Raw genomic sequence first — 16748 nt, 5'->3', positions numbered from 1 at the left:
AAAAAAAGTGATGAGTGAGTTAAAAAAAATACAATTGTGAAAAATTGAGATTAAAAAAGAAAGAACTATTGAAACATATAAATAAACTTAACTTGAAAATAAACCTTTGAAGAGTAAAATTTCAAATCGCTAAAAATGGTAAATGATTGACATGAAATAGCTTTGGTTTTTGTAAAGCTATAGAAACTTAATAAGTAAATGGGGATTAAAGATGGAACCCGATTATTATAATTGAGAATTGTAACGAAAAAGTATGAACAAAAGATATTAAAATGTAAATGTAAATATAAAAAGTGAATGACTGAAATCAAGTAGCTGGAAAATCGAGCTAAGGAAAGAATAAAATAGATATGTAATTTTGAAAATTAAATATAAAAAAAATTAGCTACGGTTAATTTTGTTAAAAGAAAATAAGATAGTTTTTGAATAAATTTAAATCCTAAAAAAAGTAGAAGATTGAGATGGATGAATTATGAAGTAATGAAAGCAAGAACAAAATAAAAAAAAAATGAGAAAAAAACAAAAACTGATTTTCAAAATAAAGAAGTTTACATCATAATTCTTCAAAAGATATACTATAGGTATATAAAGGCAAATAAAAAAATGAATCATTGAAATAAAGTAACATTAACGCAGATAATTTTAGAGTAAATTTTGTGTGATTTTTTTGAAAACAATTCAAAATGACAAAAACAGGTTAATGATTGAGATTAAACATTTATAAAGTTTTGGAATGCTAGAACTTTGAGGAAAAATAATTGAGAATTTTATAATCGAAAAACTGTTATGCACAAACAGAATTTCAAAACATAAACTAGATCAGCCTTTGGTTAGAACTGAAAACGTTATTGACAAATGATGATAAACGAAAAAAATAATGAAGGGAGAAGTTTGGGAAACATTCAAATCGCTGGAAGTTTGAAAAAGAGATAAATAAGAAAAAAAAAACATCTACAAAGTAAAAAACGTTTCTCTGATGAAAGTGTGGGGAGAATATTTCTTTACATTTTATAATGATCTTTTTGACTTTTGGTGCGATTATTTAAAATTGATACTAGAAGAATAGTTTGTTTTAATTATCTAACAATTCGGAATCTTAAGTAAGATTGAGAGTAGAGGAGGAGATGAATGTAGAGGATAGATGAAATGAATAAAATGATATGTATATAAAATAAGAACGTTGAAATAGTTCGAAATTTGACATGTTATTGGGTTTCGCGTATCATCGTGTAAGTTGAGAGCGAGCGAGAAAAATCCCAAGTTCTCAAACAGGAGCAGAGTAATTATTCAGTTGTTCTACGACTATTGGATTATACGGATGTGCGTTGGTAAAGTAGAAAATAGTTAGAATCGAACGGAAACTGGCGGATTCGACAAGGACCATTACGATAGCGATTGATAAAGACCGAACTCATGAAGAGTGCCTGTGCCCGTAGACGTGTCATATAATATGCACTGCGGATATTGAGTTTGACCCACACAAGTTCTACTCACTATTTGTCCTATTTGTCGGTGAGCTCAACTGGAGATGGTAAAAAAGTTGCTCGGGAACTCTTTCTCTGTTGTTGAAAGTCGAACTCGCGGAATGTGATGCCTCTCTGCCAAGAAGAGCTGCTGAGCGCTAATTCCCGTAGTTGTGGTTCGATTCCAACTTTGAATGATACAAAACTGAGTTCGTCAAGATTTCTGCCTATTGGAACTAGTTTCGCTACATTAACGGTTGAATCGACGGCAATTTTTTAGATTCTTCCTTACCAGTTGCACAATCTCTTGCTCGGTTGCTCGCGGAGCAAACCCCGAGAGGTAGAGCCAAAGTTTAGTAGATTGTTGAACGGCGAGTGGTACGGTTGTTTCTGGGTCAAGGTCCTTGGTGCCTTGTTGCCTCGGTACGGGAGTTTTCGGAGATACTAGGGTTTCGTTCACTTGTAGTCGGCATCTCTTTCTGGTGATAGTGGTGTTCGAGCGGGCTGAACTTACTGGAGTTATCTGGAGCAGACGACTTATGTTTGCTGCATTGGCTTGTATCTCGCTTCGAAGTTCTAGAAGCACTTTGGCATGCTCTTCCTGGACCTGGTTAAGCACGGTGTTTGTGAAGATAATTGCATGCCGAAAGGTAGCGTTGGCCATGGATTTCGAGCAGGCATTACACATCCAGTATAGCTGCAATGAATTGTTCACGAGGTTCAGGATTTCTGCAGTTACCTTGACACATGACAGATGGATCTCAGCACGACAAAAACCTTTACAGGTAATTGTGTCTTCCTTTTTCAACCCGTTCGCACACGAATGGCAGATAGATGTAGCCATTTTGAAATTGCAAGTTTTCACGGTATCTTCCAAACTAGCAAAAATTAGATTCGCAATATTTTAATGACGTGACTTGTTTTGCAGGAATCTTCAATTTTCTCGAACGCAAGGGTCGTTGATGAAAGCGTGATGAAAGGTTGAGACGAAGAATTTGTAAGAAAACAGCACAAAAAAACTTTGGTAAGTAGCTGCACAGAAAATTACAAACCGAATGTGTTGACCTTAGATTGAGTGAATGTGTTTACCTTAGAAGAGAGAATTATTTGCATTTGTAGTGGTAATGATCAAAATTCCACAACTGATTCACAATTTTCAACAATCCACATTTTAACTCTCTCTAAGCACTGGTTTCTCTCATTTGAACTCAAATCTTCTAATTTTCTCTAACAAATTGCCACAAATTACCACAAATTTAATCATTGGCTGCACAATTTGTGTGATCATTGACGATTTTTCTCCCTTCATTTCAGTTCCCGCTTCAACCCAAGCAACCAGAAAGGGTTATTATTTATTTTTATTATTTTAGAAGCTTAACCAGCTCTCGTTTCTGCCTGAAGGGAATGCTAATCAGTCCAAAATTTAAGTTTATAAAGCTACTTTGAAGTTCGTTAAAGTGTCTGAAAAGAATGCTATTCAGCCTCTAAGAAAATTTCAAAAAAACTCACACGCGCCGAAAAAAAATCTGGTTGACAGATGGCTCAGACAAGCAGAAGATAGATAGCTAGATTGGCGATCCATCATGGTCTTCCTCATTGATTTTAATTTTTATTATATAGTTTTGATTACAAAAGCTACTTAGGCTTAGAGAATTGAACCGCTGCTCTTGAGGTTGCAATGAAACTCGCGAGCCTCTCGACCAATCCAGTTCGTTGCCACTGTAATCTATATATATAAAAATGAATTTCTGTCTGTCTGTCTGTCTGTCTGTCTGTCTGTCTGTCTGTCTGTTCCCTATAGACTCGGAAACTACTGAGCCGATTGACGTGAAACTTGGTAGGTGGGGGTATTGGAGGCAGGGGAAGGTTCCTATTATGGTTTGAGACCCCTCCCTTTTTCATGAAGGGGGGGAGGGGCCTCCCAAGCAAAAGTAATTTTTTCGCATAAATCGAGAACGCATAAAGTAAATGATATCAAATTTGGCATGGGGTCGTATTTGGGAACAAGGATTATTTCTATGAATATAAGGTACCCCTCCCTCCTCTAAATGGGGTGATAGGAAGGAGGGAGGGGGGCTACCTCACAATTTATCATACAACTCGAAAACTAATCAAGATATTGGAACCAAATTTGGCATGGGAAGGTATTTTGATACGAAAAATAATTCAATGGTTATTTGAGACCCCTCCCTCTTTCCAGTAGAAAGGGGGGGGGGCTCTTTCATAATTTTTTACATAACCCAAAAACTAACAAAGCAAATGGAACCAAATTTAGCATGGAAGGGTATTTGGATACGAAATATATTTCTATGATTATTTGAAACCCCTCCCTCTTTCCAGTAGGGAGATATTAAGGGAGGAGGGGTTTCTTTTATAATTTTTTACATAACTCAAAAACTAATTAACCTAATGGAACCAAATTTGCCATGGGCGGGTATTTGGGAACGTGACATGTTCTAATGATTGTTTGAGACCCCTTCCTTCTTCCAGCGGGGAGTAAGGAAAGAGGAAGGGGAGTTTCATACAATTTTTACTGCATAACTCGAGAACTACAACCGCAAATGGAACCAAATTTGGCGTGGAACGATATTTGGGTACGAGAACTGCTTCTATGAATATTTGGTATCCCTCACTCCTTCAAAGAAGTGAATGAAAAGGAGGGGAGAGGTCTTCCTTTCAATTTTCAGTATAATTGGAGAGCTGATCGAAAAAAATGAACCATATTTGGCATGCGAGGGTATTTGGAGACGAGAAATGTTTTTATAATCAATTGAAGCCCCACCTTTTCTCAGCGGAAAGATATAAAGGGGGAAAGAGGGGCTTCCATATAAATTTTTTGCATAACTTGAGAATAAATCGTGCAAATGATACCAAATTGGGCATCATAAAGTATTTGAATACGAAAAATATTTTTAGGAGTATTAAGTTTTCACCCCTCCATTCAATGGGGAGAACGGATGAAGGGATGGTACTTCCTTTCAAGTTTATGCATAACCCAATAAATTACAACGCAAATAAAACCAAATTTGGCATGGGTTGGTATTTTAATACTAGAAATTTTCCTATGTGAAACGATTGCTTTCTTGCAGTAGGAGGATAGAATTAGGAATATAGGAAGGGAAGAGGAATACATTTATCTTTTTTTTTACAAAATCCGAGAAATGGATAAAACTTAACATAAAAAATCATTTTGGTATGATTCTACACAGCAAGAAAAATTCGTGTAAATTTAGATCGAAAACGATGCACGAAAACGGAACATCGATTTTGATGTAAAATTCTATCACGGTGTATTTTTTTCGAGGATGTAATTTTTGAGGCGTGTAAATTTAGATCGAAATCAATGCACGAGATTGGATCACAAAAGCCGTCGTGTAAAAATACACAGGGATGTAAATTTTAAAATTTATTATCGTAAATATTGATATTTTTTCTAAATATTAAGGTTTTTGCTTTTGTCTTGAATAAATACGCCACATGTATCATTTTCAATTCACATTTATTTACAAAACTGAACATAAAAACCATTCGGAAAGCGTCAGGCTGATATTGTTGGTGCATCCGATGATTCCCAGCACGGGGATATTTTTCGAATCAGCATGATCAGCATCCTCGAATGGTTCCGGAAATCATAATTTTTCGGTCAGCATCCTGCACACTCGAATTGTTCTGACAAAAGTTTCTCCGGATAATCACTGGCCGGATATCAGCCGCTGCGAAAAATCTGACCTTGCTGTAATGGAAAGAAAACTTATCAGTTTCAACCATATTCTTTATTTCGCGTCTCATAAACTTACTACTTTAAAGACTCTTAAAGTGCTCCTGTAGCTACGCCTTTGAATGACTCGTTTCCGAATAATTTTCCGACTTGTTTATTTTGTGCCCGACGCGCAAACTAATTTGAAATATAAAAAGGCACAATTTAAATATTTGCATTCAATTTTAAATCAAACAGATATAATTTTACACTGTTTGTGATATAAATTTCGTTGACCGGTTGATTTTTGCATGATGCAGTGTAAAATTAAATCAAAACAGTTTATTTCTATTCAATTCTGGAAAATAGACTAATATTACATCGAAAGAAGTTTAAAATTACATCTTTTTGTAATTACACTCAAGAAAAAATAGATCACTCGTGTTTTAGATTCCGTGTACTTTTAGAAATTTTTTGCTGTGTATGATTATCTGACACACCATCCTCCTTTCAGGGAGTAGGTACATAGGAGGAGGGAGGTGAGCCCAAAACAATTTTGTTAGCACAAGTTCTAAATTTATGCTGACGAAGCCAACCAATGGAAACAAATATGGCATGGAAAGGTACTTGGTTACGAGATATGTTCCTACGATTGTTATAGACTCTTACGCTTCACAGTGTTGAGAGGGGAAGAAAGGAGGGGGCTCCATATAAATTTTGTTGTAAAGTTCAAAAACTTATCAACCAATGGAACTATATATGATATAAGAGGATTTTGGGAAACGAAAAAAATGGGTATGATTATTAAGCATTCAGCATTCAGCAGGGGGTGAAAGGGAGGACAGGGGGGCTCTCTTATCAGTTTTTAGAACATATCAAGCAAAAACAACCAGATTTCATAAGTTAGATTGTTTGCGTAAGATTAATTTGAGACCCTCCTTTTTCAGGGCGAAGCTTAAAGAAACAGATTAAAATTATCATATTTTTAACACAAATTCACAGATCAAGATTCAGAAAATTTGTGTAAGTCATCTTTGTATTGCAATTCGAAACTCCAGCTGTAGTTCTCATTTTAAAGCGGTTGCTTATGAATTATGGTGTTATTTGATTTAAAATAATGCCAACAAAACAATAGAAATTTAAAATTTCTCTGAAAATAACATTTGTTTTTGAAAGGTGTAGCAAAGCACACCGGGTCAGCTAGTAGTTAATATTTAAACAATGGCATTTGAAATTGCGCATGAGCAATGGTTGTTCAATAGATTGTACCTTATTTAGTTTTTATACACTTTCAGTACAATTAACAAATAATAACAAAAAATTTCATAATTAAAAATTTAGTCAAATCTCTAAATATTATCACGCAAAAAACAATCTCAATTACTGGAAACCAGCTATCTCAATTGCTGGAAATCAACATTTTCTTTAAAAAAAAAAACAAACTACCACCACACAATAGTAGGCCTTGCAGTGCGAACAAACTTTTTCAATTTTCAGATTTTCAACATCTTTCTCCTTATTCCAATCATCTATACGTCTTTAATCTATCAATTCTTAAATATTCTTCCTCAAAGAATATAAAATTTCACCGATTTAGCCTATAAAATAATTTCATAAAATAATACGATGATTAACTCTTCATTTAAAAAATTATTAGAATATATATTAGAATTAGAATTTTCAACGAAATACTTTATCTCTTCGAAAAATATACCTTTGGTTTTAATGCTTCTTTGCTGGAATATGGAGGCAAATACATTTCGCGCGCAACCCAAAAAAAAATTAGCAAAAACAAAAACAAATTCGAGTTTGACAGATCTATTGATGGTTTTTCAGTGATGAAGATCAAGTGCTAGAAAAATCAGCACTACGGAGAATGTTTGCTGGTTTCCAGCACTATTTTGGATTGCTTTTTTTTTTGCTAGGAATCGAGATAAAAATCTACTGTGTAATCATCAACACAATACATCAACAAAGTGCGTCATAAACGTAAAAACCTCTCAACATTTTGTTGCGTCACATCTATAAAAATACCCATTTTCCCATCCTTCTATAAATCCAAAACTATTAAAAAAAAATAGCTCCTAACGCATCGACACCCTGAAAGCTATTTTTGGAGACAGACCGATAAATTTTTTGAGTATTTTTTTAGTTAGAAAAATGGTAAGCATTCATCAAAAAGTACACTTTTCTTATTTAAAATTAACTTATTGAATTGAATGTATTTCGTTATTCATGATTCAAATTTGATGTTTTTCAAATGCAAAACAAAGCAAACAACTAACCTTTCAAATGGTGTGCATGAATTTAAACGATTTGAACCAATATGAAAAATAAATAATGACTTTGGTCATTTTGGGTTTTTTTTTTGAGAGTAATGGTTCTATATCTATCCTAAAGAAAAAAGATATGAAACAGGTTTAACAGCTAAAATAGCTGAATCAATCCGATTAAATAATTTAGGCTTTTCTTATAATACGATAGAGAATTAAAAATGTTTCTTGGGACGCATGTTATACAGGACGCTTATATTTAGTTATTATGAAAACACTTCAAACCTTCGTAGCATTCATAATTGATGACCCTCTGATGCTTGACTCATGATTCAATGATGCAAAAGGTAAAGGTATGTGGTGGCCTTCCCGCAGAAATCGTGAAAGGTTGGTTGGTTGGTTGGTATGAAAGATAGGAGGGGACACGGCGGGGAAAACGGGGGCGGTACCGCAGACGGGGTGGTGTGGTTTTTGAATGGTGTTTCGCTTTAAACCGGCACCTGCCCTGTCGATACGAGACTATTCTGCCCGGTCCATCCGGCGAATGCACAGTTCGTCGCTCTTGAACTGAACGGTTTCGTTTGAATTTTTTTTCGTCGTTTTCCTTCCCCATCACCATGCTGCTGCTGCTGCTGCTGTTGCTATCATAGGAAGGTCGACAGATGGTGAACAAGAGAAAGAGCAACGAAAATAGAAGAAGAGCGAAAGAGATAGAGATAGAGCATTTTACAGCAGACTAGGAGGAACCTTCAAGCGAACGTATTTAGCAAAAGTTACTAAAACTGGGATCACTTTTACCATGCTGATGATGGTGTTGCTGGAAGCGGATGAGGATGCTGACCCGATTTCTTACTTAGGACTTTGGGTAGGAAATTATTGGCACGCTGCTGCTCTTGCTTCTATAAAGAGATACATAAATTGAAGGTTTATGATACAGAGTTTATGTTATATTCTTACTTTGAACACTCCTGAAAAAAGTGCATTGAAATATCATCTTCCTTGGCAATCTTTCATTCAAATACAAGGTTTTTTATATTAACTAATTGAAAATAACATAAATGATAAGATAAACTTTATAATAAGAATCTCATCATGAAGCCATATAGGGAAAAACTGTACAAAACGCACCAGCGGGGTAAGATGGATCATGCCATTATTTAAAAAAAAAAAACGCCAACTTATGACTACGAATGGTGTTTTTCTTCATTTTTGTTGTGGCAAACAAGCTTCTCTTTCATATCTTAGGTGAAATTTTCATAAAAACGACTTAAATTCTTAGAAACAAAGGGATAAATCGAATCTGCGTGAAACTTGTAATTTTTCATTATTAACATTTAAGGTTTTAAGGCAAACCAGACTGCGTAGACTGATGAAATTTCAGCTTTTCTATTTTTCAATCGTATGCCCCTTCGGATGATTATAAACATTTTTCTTTATTTCATTTCATTTTCACAAATTTGAACTAAAACAATCACATCAACATTGGGACAGAATGCACGCCAGACCGCGTATTTTACGCTCAAATTTAGAATGCTGTTAACTTTTGAGAAAAACCGATTATCAAAGCGAAATATCATTCATTTTATTTGCTGATTCCCAAATTACGATAACAATGCATAATTATATCAAATTTCGTCCTTTTTCAAGCTTAAAAGGGTCATCAATATTTGATTCGAAAAAATCATCTGCCGCCATATTTGCCGAAACATCGGCCTTGAAATTTAATTTCGTTGCCTACTTGAAGGCGTTTTACCTATAAGGATATCAAAAAGTGTATTTCAAGAAGCGATATTTTCGATACGTTTAGCAACAACAAATGAGTTTTTTCAAGAGTATGCTTAGTTAACAAAAATGCGATGAACATGTTACTAAACATTTGATTTAACATTCATGATATTCCACATAATCATTAAAGTCTGCTTCATTTAATATTGGAACAAATTCTTTTGCTCATTGTGGCGCTCCTAGTGGACGGATTTGGAAACTTTTTTCACCCACGTGTCGGGAAATTCATTACCTTTCACCATGTATTTATGTCATAACACCAAACGATAGCATTTTGTAAACAACCGCCATGGAAGCCGAACGGAGAGATCAAATTGTGCACAGTTTTCTTGAAAATCCATTGTTGTCGGCATCGAAGCTAGCTAAACAGCTTAAAATGCCCAGAAATACCGTATGGCGTGTTATCAAGCAGTACAAGGAAACATTGACGACGGCTCGGAAGCCGCATTCGAAGCGTCGGAGTGGAACTGTCAACCGGAAACTGCGTGGGAAAGTCATCAAGGCCGTCAAGAGGAATCCCAATCTTTCAGACCGCGATTTGGCCAATAAGTTCCAGGCCGCTCACAGCACGGTGCGACGAATTCGTCTCCGGGAAGGAATAAGGTCATTCCGAGCCAGCAAACAGCCAAATCGGACGCTGAAGCAGAACAATGTGGCCAGAATCCGTGCTCGAAAGCTATACGACCAAGTGCTGACCAAGTTCGACGGATGTAAAGTCTGCTTCATTTAATATTGGAACACAAACAATTGCGTGTAGTTCAGTCATTTATTAAGGAATTCATAATTTGTTTTTCATACAAATGTAGCATTTTGAAAGAATAAACAAAAAAAAATTAAAAAAAATTATTCATTGCTGTTTCGAAGAAATTCTCGTACTCGTACTCGTAAGAAAACTGTGCACAATTTGATCTCTCCGTTCGGCTTCCATGGCGGTTGTTTACAAAATGCTATCGTTTGGTGTTATGACATAAATACATGGTGAAAGGTAATGAATTTCCCGACACGTGGGTGAAAAAAGTTTCCAAATCCGTCCACAAGGAGCGCCACAATGAGCAAAAGAATTTGTTCCAATATTAAATGAAGCAGACTTTATTCTATTACTGACCATCCTTACGGTATGGTGCGTTCTGTCCACTAGTTTGGGCGTTCTCTAGCTGGTTGAGTTTTTAACAAAAATATCCATTCGTCTCGTATCGCTCATAGTGAACAGTCGCGTTTCGAGATTTCGTCCAATATATCCGGGTGTTTCGTTCCGTTCGGGCGTTTAATACGTGTTTTGTACCGCGCTATACGTTTTTCTGCCAAAGGCAGAGGTTTTTTTCTGGATAGCTGACTGCCCTCAACTGGTCACCACGAGGGCCGCCGCCATTGTTTGACTCATCATCATCATCAATCTGGTCGTTCTTGCTCGAGCCGAGACTTGACGTGGCAGCCATCTTCGAAGAAGGACCACGTGGTTGGGATCACCACTGAAGGAGCCAATCAAAACAAAAATCAAGTTTGTTATACTTTTCTTACTTTTCTCTATTTCTAATTCTATTTTTTCTCTATTATATATTTCGATCAAATTGAGCTTCGCTTTTATTTTCATGAAATATGAGCGAAGGCGGGGGGTCGGACCCGCCAGAGGTGGATGGTGAGCAAATCATCTATGAGGATGAGGAGCATCTGGAGGATTCAGCTGTAGCTGGTTCTTCGAATGCTCATCCTTCTCCGCCAGTTGATATTGCTACTCCATCTGCAGCTGCGGGAAAAACAACCCGACTCCGAGTTTATCCTGATAATTCATCCTCTTCTGGGCCGGGGGTGGTTTTCATCCGGCCCAAAACTAACGGAAAACCATTAAATTTAGTGCAGATCACGAAAGATCTGGCTAGGTGGCCCTCCGTTACCAGTGTTTCCAAAGTACGTCCGAACAAATTGCGCGTTGTTGTGGCCGACCGGAAGGCCGCAAACGGAATTCTTGCCAGTAATTTTTTTAATTTAGAGTATCAGCTCTATATTCCATCTCGAGACGTAGAGATCGAGGGTGTGATCACCGAATCGAGTTTGGAGGCTGAATACGTTAAGTCTCACGGCGTAGGTAAGTTCAAGAGCCTTGATTCGACTTCGGTCGGAATCTTAGATTGTCGCCAACTCATGACTGCCTCCGTCGTTGATGGCGTTACCAAGTATTCGCCTTCAGCCTCGATTCGGGTTACATTTGCAGGAACAGCCCTCCCTCATTACGTCTTGATTGACGGAATTTTAAGGCTTCCAGTACGCCTTTATGTGCCTCGCCCAATGCAATGCAAGAATTGCATCAAGTTGGGGCATACTGCTTCGCATTGCTGCAACAAGAAGCGATGCTTGCATTGTGGGGAGAATCATGGGGAAGGAGCATGCTCAGCAGTTGAGCAAAAATGCGTCTATTGCGGGGGCTCACCCCATGATATCTCCTCCTGCGAGGCATTTCAGGCAAGCTGGGATAAACAGAGGCGCTCTTTAAAAGAACGCTCCAAGCGTTCTTATGCCGCCATATTAAAGAGCGCCTCTCCACCGGTCCAACCTCAGACCTGTAACATTTTTTCTGTGCTGTCAGTTGACAATGAAGACACAGATACGGCTGATGAAGTTCAGCCAGTCTTCGTTGCAGGAGGCTCTCGGAAGCGAACAAAGGCGCCTTCTCCGAAAATACCAGCTAAAATAGCTACGGTTGTCTCTTCAAATAGAAACGAGAAAAAGTCGACTGCTGCTGAAAAGGAAAAACAAGTTCCTCCAGGTTTCCGCGGAAATGCACCACTGCAGAATAAACCAACAGCTGCGGGAGCTTCGCAAACCCAAACCCCAAACGTGATGCCAGAATCAACGACTCAGTCTGGGCTCTTTAAGTTGACTGACATTTTGAACGGATTTTTTTCGTGTTTTAATGTATCAGAACCCGTGAAAGACATTGTATTTGCAATGCTTCCTGTATTAAAGACATTTTTAAAGCAATTGATGCAAACTTGGCCCCTCCTTTCAGTGTTTGTATCTCTCGATGGCTAATTTACGCCGAGAGGTCGGAGATATCACTGTACTACAGTGGAATTGTCGTAGTCTTATTCCAAAATTGGATTCATTGAATTATTTACTTCATAAAACAAACTGTGATATCTTTGCATTGTCCGAAACTTGGCTATCTTCTCAATCTAACATCTCATTCCACAATTTTAATATTATCCGTCTGGATCGTGACGATTCTTATGGAGGGGTGCTTTTGGGGATCAATAAGTGCCACTCTTTTTATAGAATTCACCTTCCATTATCAGGCGGAATTGAAGCTGTTGCATGTCATACAACAATAAGAGGTAAGGACTTATGTGTTGTCAGTTTGTACTGGCCTCAGAGAGTTGCAGTGGATCGAAATCACCTAGAGGACCTGTGCTCAGTGCTCCCTGAGCCAAGGTTGATCCTGGGTGACTTCAATTCACATGGAACTGTCTGGGGAGAACAAATTGACGATAGTCGTTCTACTCTTATCTATGACATTTGCGACAGTTTCAATTTAACAGTATTGAACACGGGTGAAAAAACACGGGTACCTAAACCTCCTGCAAGACAAAGTGCAATTGACCTCTCACTCTGCTCAAATTCACTATCATTTGATTGCCAGTGGAAGGTAGTCCATGATCCGAATGGTAGTGATCACTTACCTATCGAAATTACTATCACCAATGGGGTCAGCTCTTCGAACACAATAAATATGACATATGACCTTACAAGACACATCGACTGGAAAAAGTACTCGGACACAATTAAAACCGCCATCGACTCTATGCACGTTTTACCTCCTTTGGAGGAGTACCACTTTCTTTCTTGTCTGATACACGATAGTGCAGTTGACGCTCAAACAAAACCCATCCCAGAATCATCTATTCATCGAAGGCCTCCTAATCCATGGTGGGACCCTCAGTGTTCTAAGCTTTATAAGGACAAATCAACAGCATTTAAAGAATTTCGAAAACATGGAACTCTTGTCCATTTTGAAGCTTACGTTTCCCTTGAAAATCAGTTTAAAAAGTTAACCAAGGGGAAGAAAAAGGCGTATTGGAGGAATTTTGTTAGTGGGTTATCGCGTGAAACATCCTTAAGTACTTTGTGGAAAGTGGCACGAAGCATGCGTAATCGATCATCTACAAATGAAAGTGAGGAATATTCACATAGGTGGATATTTAAATTCGCACGGAAAGTCTGTCCAGATTCTACACCTGTGCAAAAAATAATCCGGAACGTGCCTCCTGATAGGTCTGATAGTGGTCTAGACTCAAGCTTTTCGATGGTCGAATTCTCACTTGCCCTCCTCTCTTGCAACAATTCAGCTCCGGGAATTGATGAAATCAAATTTAACTTGTTGAAAAACCTTCCGGATGCTGCAAAATTTCGCTTGTTAAATTTATTTAACCAATTCTTGGAGCATAACATTGTTCCCCAAGATTGGAGACAAGTGAGAGTCATTGCTATCCAAAAGCCCGGAAAACCAGCGTCTGATCCCAACTCTTACCGTCCAATAGCGATGTTGTCTTGTATACGCAAATTGATGGAGAAAATGATATTGTTTCGTTTGGACAAATGGGTAGAAACAAATGGTCTCCTTTCAGATACTCAATTTGGGTTTCGAAGGGGCAAAGGGACAAACGATTGCCTTGCTTTGCTGTCTTCAGAGATACAAATGGCGTACGCAAAACGTGAGCAAATGGCTTCAGTGTTTCTAGACATAAAGGGAGCTTTTGATGCAGTCTCAATAGAGGTTTTGTCAGACAAGTTGCACTCCCGGGGTCTGCCTCCTCTATTGAACAACATCTTATACAGCTTACTTTGTGAGAAACATTTGAACTTTGCTCACGGAGATTTTGCAGTTAGAAGAACATCTTACATGGGCCTCCCACAGGGTTCATGTTTGAGTCCACTTTTGTACAACTTTTATGTGAGTGACATCGACAGCTGTCTCTCTGAAGGCTGCACTCTAAGACAACTTGCAGATGACGGAGTAGTGTCTGTCACAGGATCTACTGAGTCTCATCTGCACAGGCCTTTACAAGATACTTTAGACAGATTGTCTTCCTGGGCTTTGGGGCTTGGGATTGAGTTTTCCCCTCAGAAAACGGAAATGGTTGTTTTCTCTAAGAAACGTAGACCTGCTCAACCTAAGCTTCAACTCCTAGGCAGAACGATCACTCAATCGAGGAGTTTCAAGTATCTTGGGGTTTGGTTTGATTCCAAGTGTACCTGGAGAGCCCACATTGAGTATCTGAAAGGAAAATGCCAACAAAGAATCAATTTTCTCCGATCAATTACTGGCACCTGGTGGGGAGCCCATCCAGAAGATCTTATCAAATTGTATCGAACAACTATTCTATCCGTTATGGAATATGGTAGCTTCTGTTTCCAGTCAGCTGCCAAAACTCACCTCATCAAACTAGAGCGTATCCAATACCGTTGTCTCCGTATCGCTTTGGGCTGTATGCCCTCAACACACAACATGAGTCTTGAAGTTTTGGCAGGAATACTCCCTTTGAAAGATCGATTCAATTTACTATCACTTCGGTTCCTCATCAGGTGTGAGGTCATGAACCCATTGGTGATTGTAAATTTCGAAAGGTTACTTGAGCAAAATGTTCAAACCAGATTTATGTCTATATACCATATCCTCATGTCAATGCAGGTAAACCCTTCTTCGTATTCTCCAACTCGTGTTTGTAGCCCAGACTACGATCATTCTTCTGTCCAGTTTGATTTGTCTATGCAGCAGGAAATTCGTGGAATCCCGGATCCGCATCGTCCTCTTCTGATTCCAAGAATTTTCGAAGCTAAATATAGACACGTCGATGCTGATAAAATGTACTTTACCGATGGATCACTTATAGAGGAAACAACAGGATTTGGAGTGTTCAACGAAATATCCAGCGCATCTCACAGTCTCCAGTCACCATGCTCTGTATATGTTGCAGAGTTAGCAGCTATTCACTGGGCTTTGAATAGTATCGCCACACGACCTATTGAACACTACTATATTATAACTGATAGTCTCAGCTCTGTTGAAGCAATCCGCTCTATAAAACCAGGAAAATTCACCCCGTACTTCCTCGAAATGATACGAGATATATTGACCACTTTATCAAGACGTTGCTTTTCTATCACCTTTATCTGGGTCCCCTCACATTGCTCAATAGCAGGCAATGAGAGGGCAGATTCCCTTGCAAAAGTGGGTGCGATGGAAGGCAACATTTACCAGCGTGAAATCGTATTCAACGAATTTTACTTCTTGGCTCGAAGAAACTCTCTTGTCAACTGGCAGCGTAGATGGGACGAGGATGAGTTGGGTCGGTGGTTCCACTCGATTATCCCAAAGGTAAGCCTTAAACCCTGGTTTAATAGATTGAACCTGTCTCGGGATTTTATTCGTATATTTTCCCGTCTCATGTCCAATCATTATTCCATGAATGCGGTACTCTATCGTTTAAATATTGCTGGCAGCAATTTATGCGGATGTGGTCTAGGTTACCATGACATCGAGCATATTGTTTGGTCGTGTGAGGACCACCTATTCGCCAGAGCGAACTTTATAGATTCCCTTCGGGCCCGAGGAAAACCACCCGACGTTCCAGTGAGGGATGTATTAGGTATGATGGACTTGGACTATATGTTCGAGATATACCTTTTCCTAAAAGCTATCGATCTTCGACTATAATTCTCTTTATTTTCATATTTCCCTTTCTATCTTTCTTTTTCTTCAAAAAAAAAAAAAGTGAACTAGATCTAAGTACACAATTGTAATCAAACAAAACGAGTTTGGCTCCTTAAAGCCTAAAGGTATGAGCCGTTTCAAATAAATAATTTACAAAAAAAAAAAAAAAAACAAAAATATCATCAAAATTGAGTTTTTATTGTTATTTTTCTTTCTAGTTAGACGTAAAACAAATCCATGAATCGTCGTAAACTTTCAATTCAGTTCTTACATGATTTTTAGCGCTGTAAATAGCGTTAATGCTTAACTGGTGCGTTTTGTACAGTTTTCCCTTGTATTTTTTCTGCTTTTTCTTCTTCACCAACATGGACGGTTTTTCGTATAGTTCAACTTTAACATGTCGTTAAAAAATCAACAGGGGATCAATTTTGATAAAATTACGTTCAATGTGATGCAGAATTGCTTACAAACACTGAAGAGATGAGCTTGATAGAAGAAAAGCGAGAAAAGTTATATCGTAAATTGTTATGGACTGCCGATGTCTTCACTTATCCCTCTTTATGGGGTCAGTGTGGACGGTAGATTTTTCCTTTGATTTCTCAGGAAATTTTCAACAAATTAGTGTTTTCTTGGTTGAATACGTTATTGTTTTGCTCTAACCCGCCAAAATTTTGAAAAAAGTTCATGTCACTATAAGTAAAACATTTTTCAATGATTATTGTGTGTAATTCATGTAGCAACAACAACATGTAGCAACATGTAGCAACAACAAAATTTCCAGCAATTAAAATTGCTGCAAAAACAGCAAACAATAATGCTGGTTT

At 37.9% G+C, this 16748-nt stretch overlaps 1 protein-coding gene across 3 annotated transcripts in view; it reads right to left on the bottom strand.

The window, feature by feature from the left end:
• Positions 1-16748, bottom strand: part of LOC129745291 (E3 ubiquitin-protein ligase ariadne-1) — a 66801-nt gene that overhangs the window by 36558 nt on the left and 13495 nt on the right. The gene's annotated exons all lie outside the window — the stretch shown is intronic.

Source organism: Uranotaenia lowii, chromosome 2, assembly GCF_029784155.1.
Source record: "Uranotaenia lowii strain MFRU-FL chromosome 2, ASM2978415v1, whole genome shotgun sequence".
Lineage (NCBI taxonomy): Eukaryota > Metazoa > Arthropoda > Insecta > Diptera > Culicidae > Uranotaenia > Uranotaenia lowii.
This window is presented reverse-complemented; position numbering and strand designations above follow the sequence as displayed.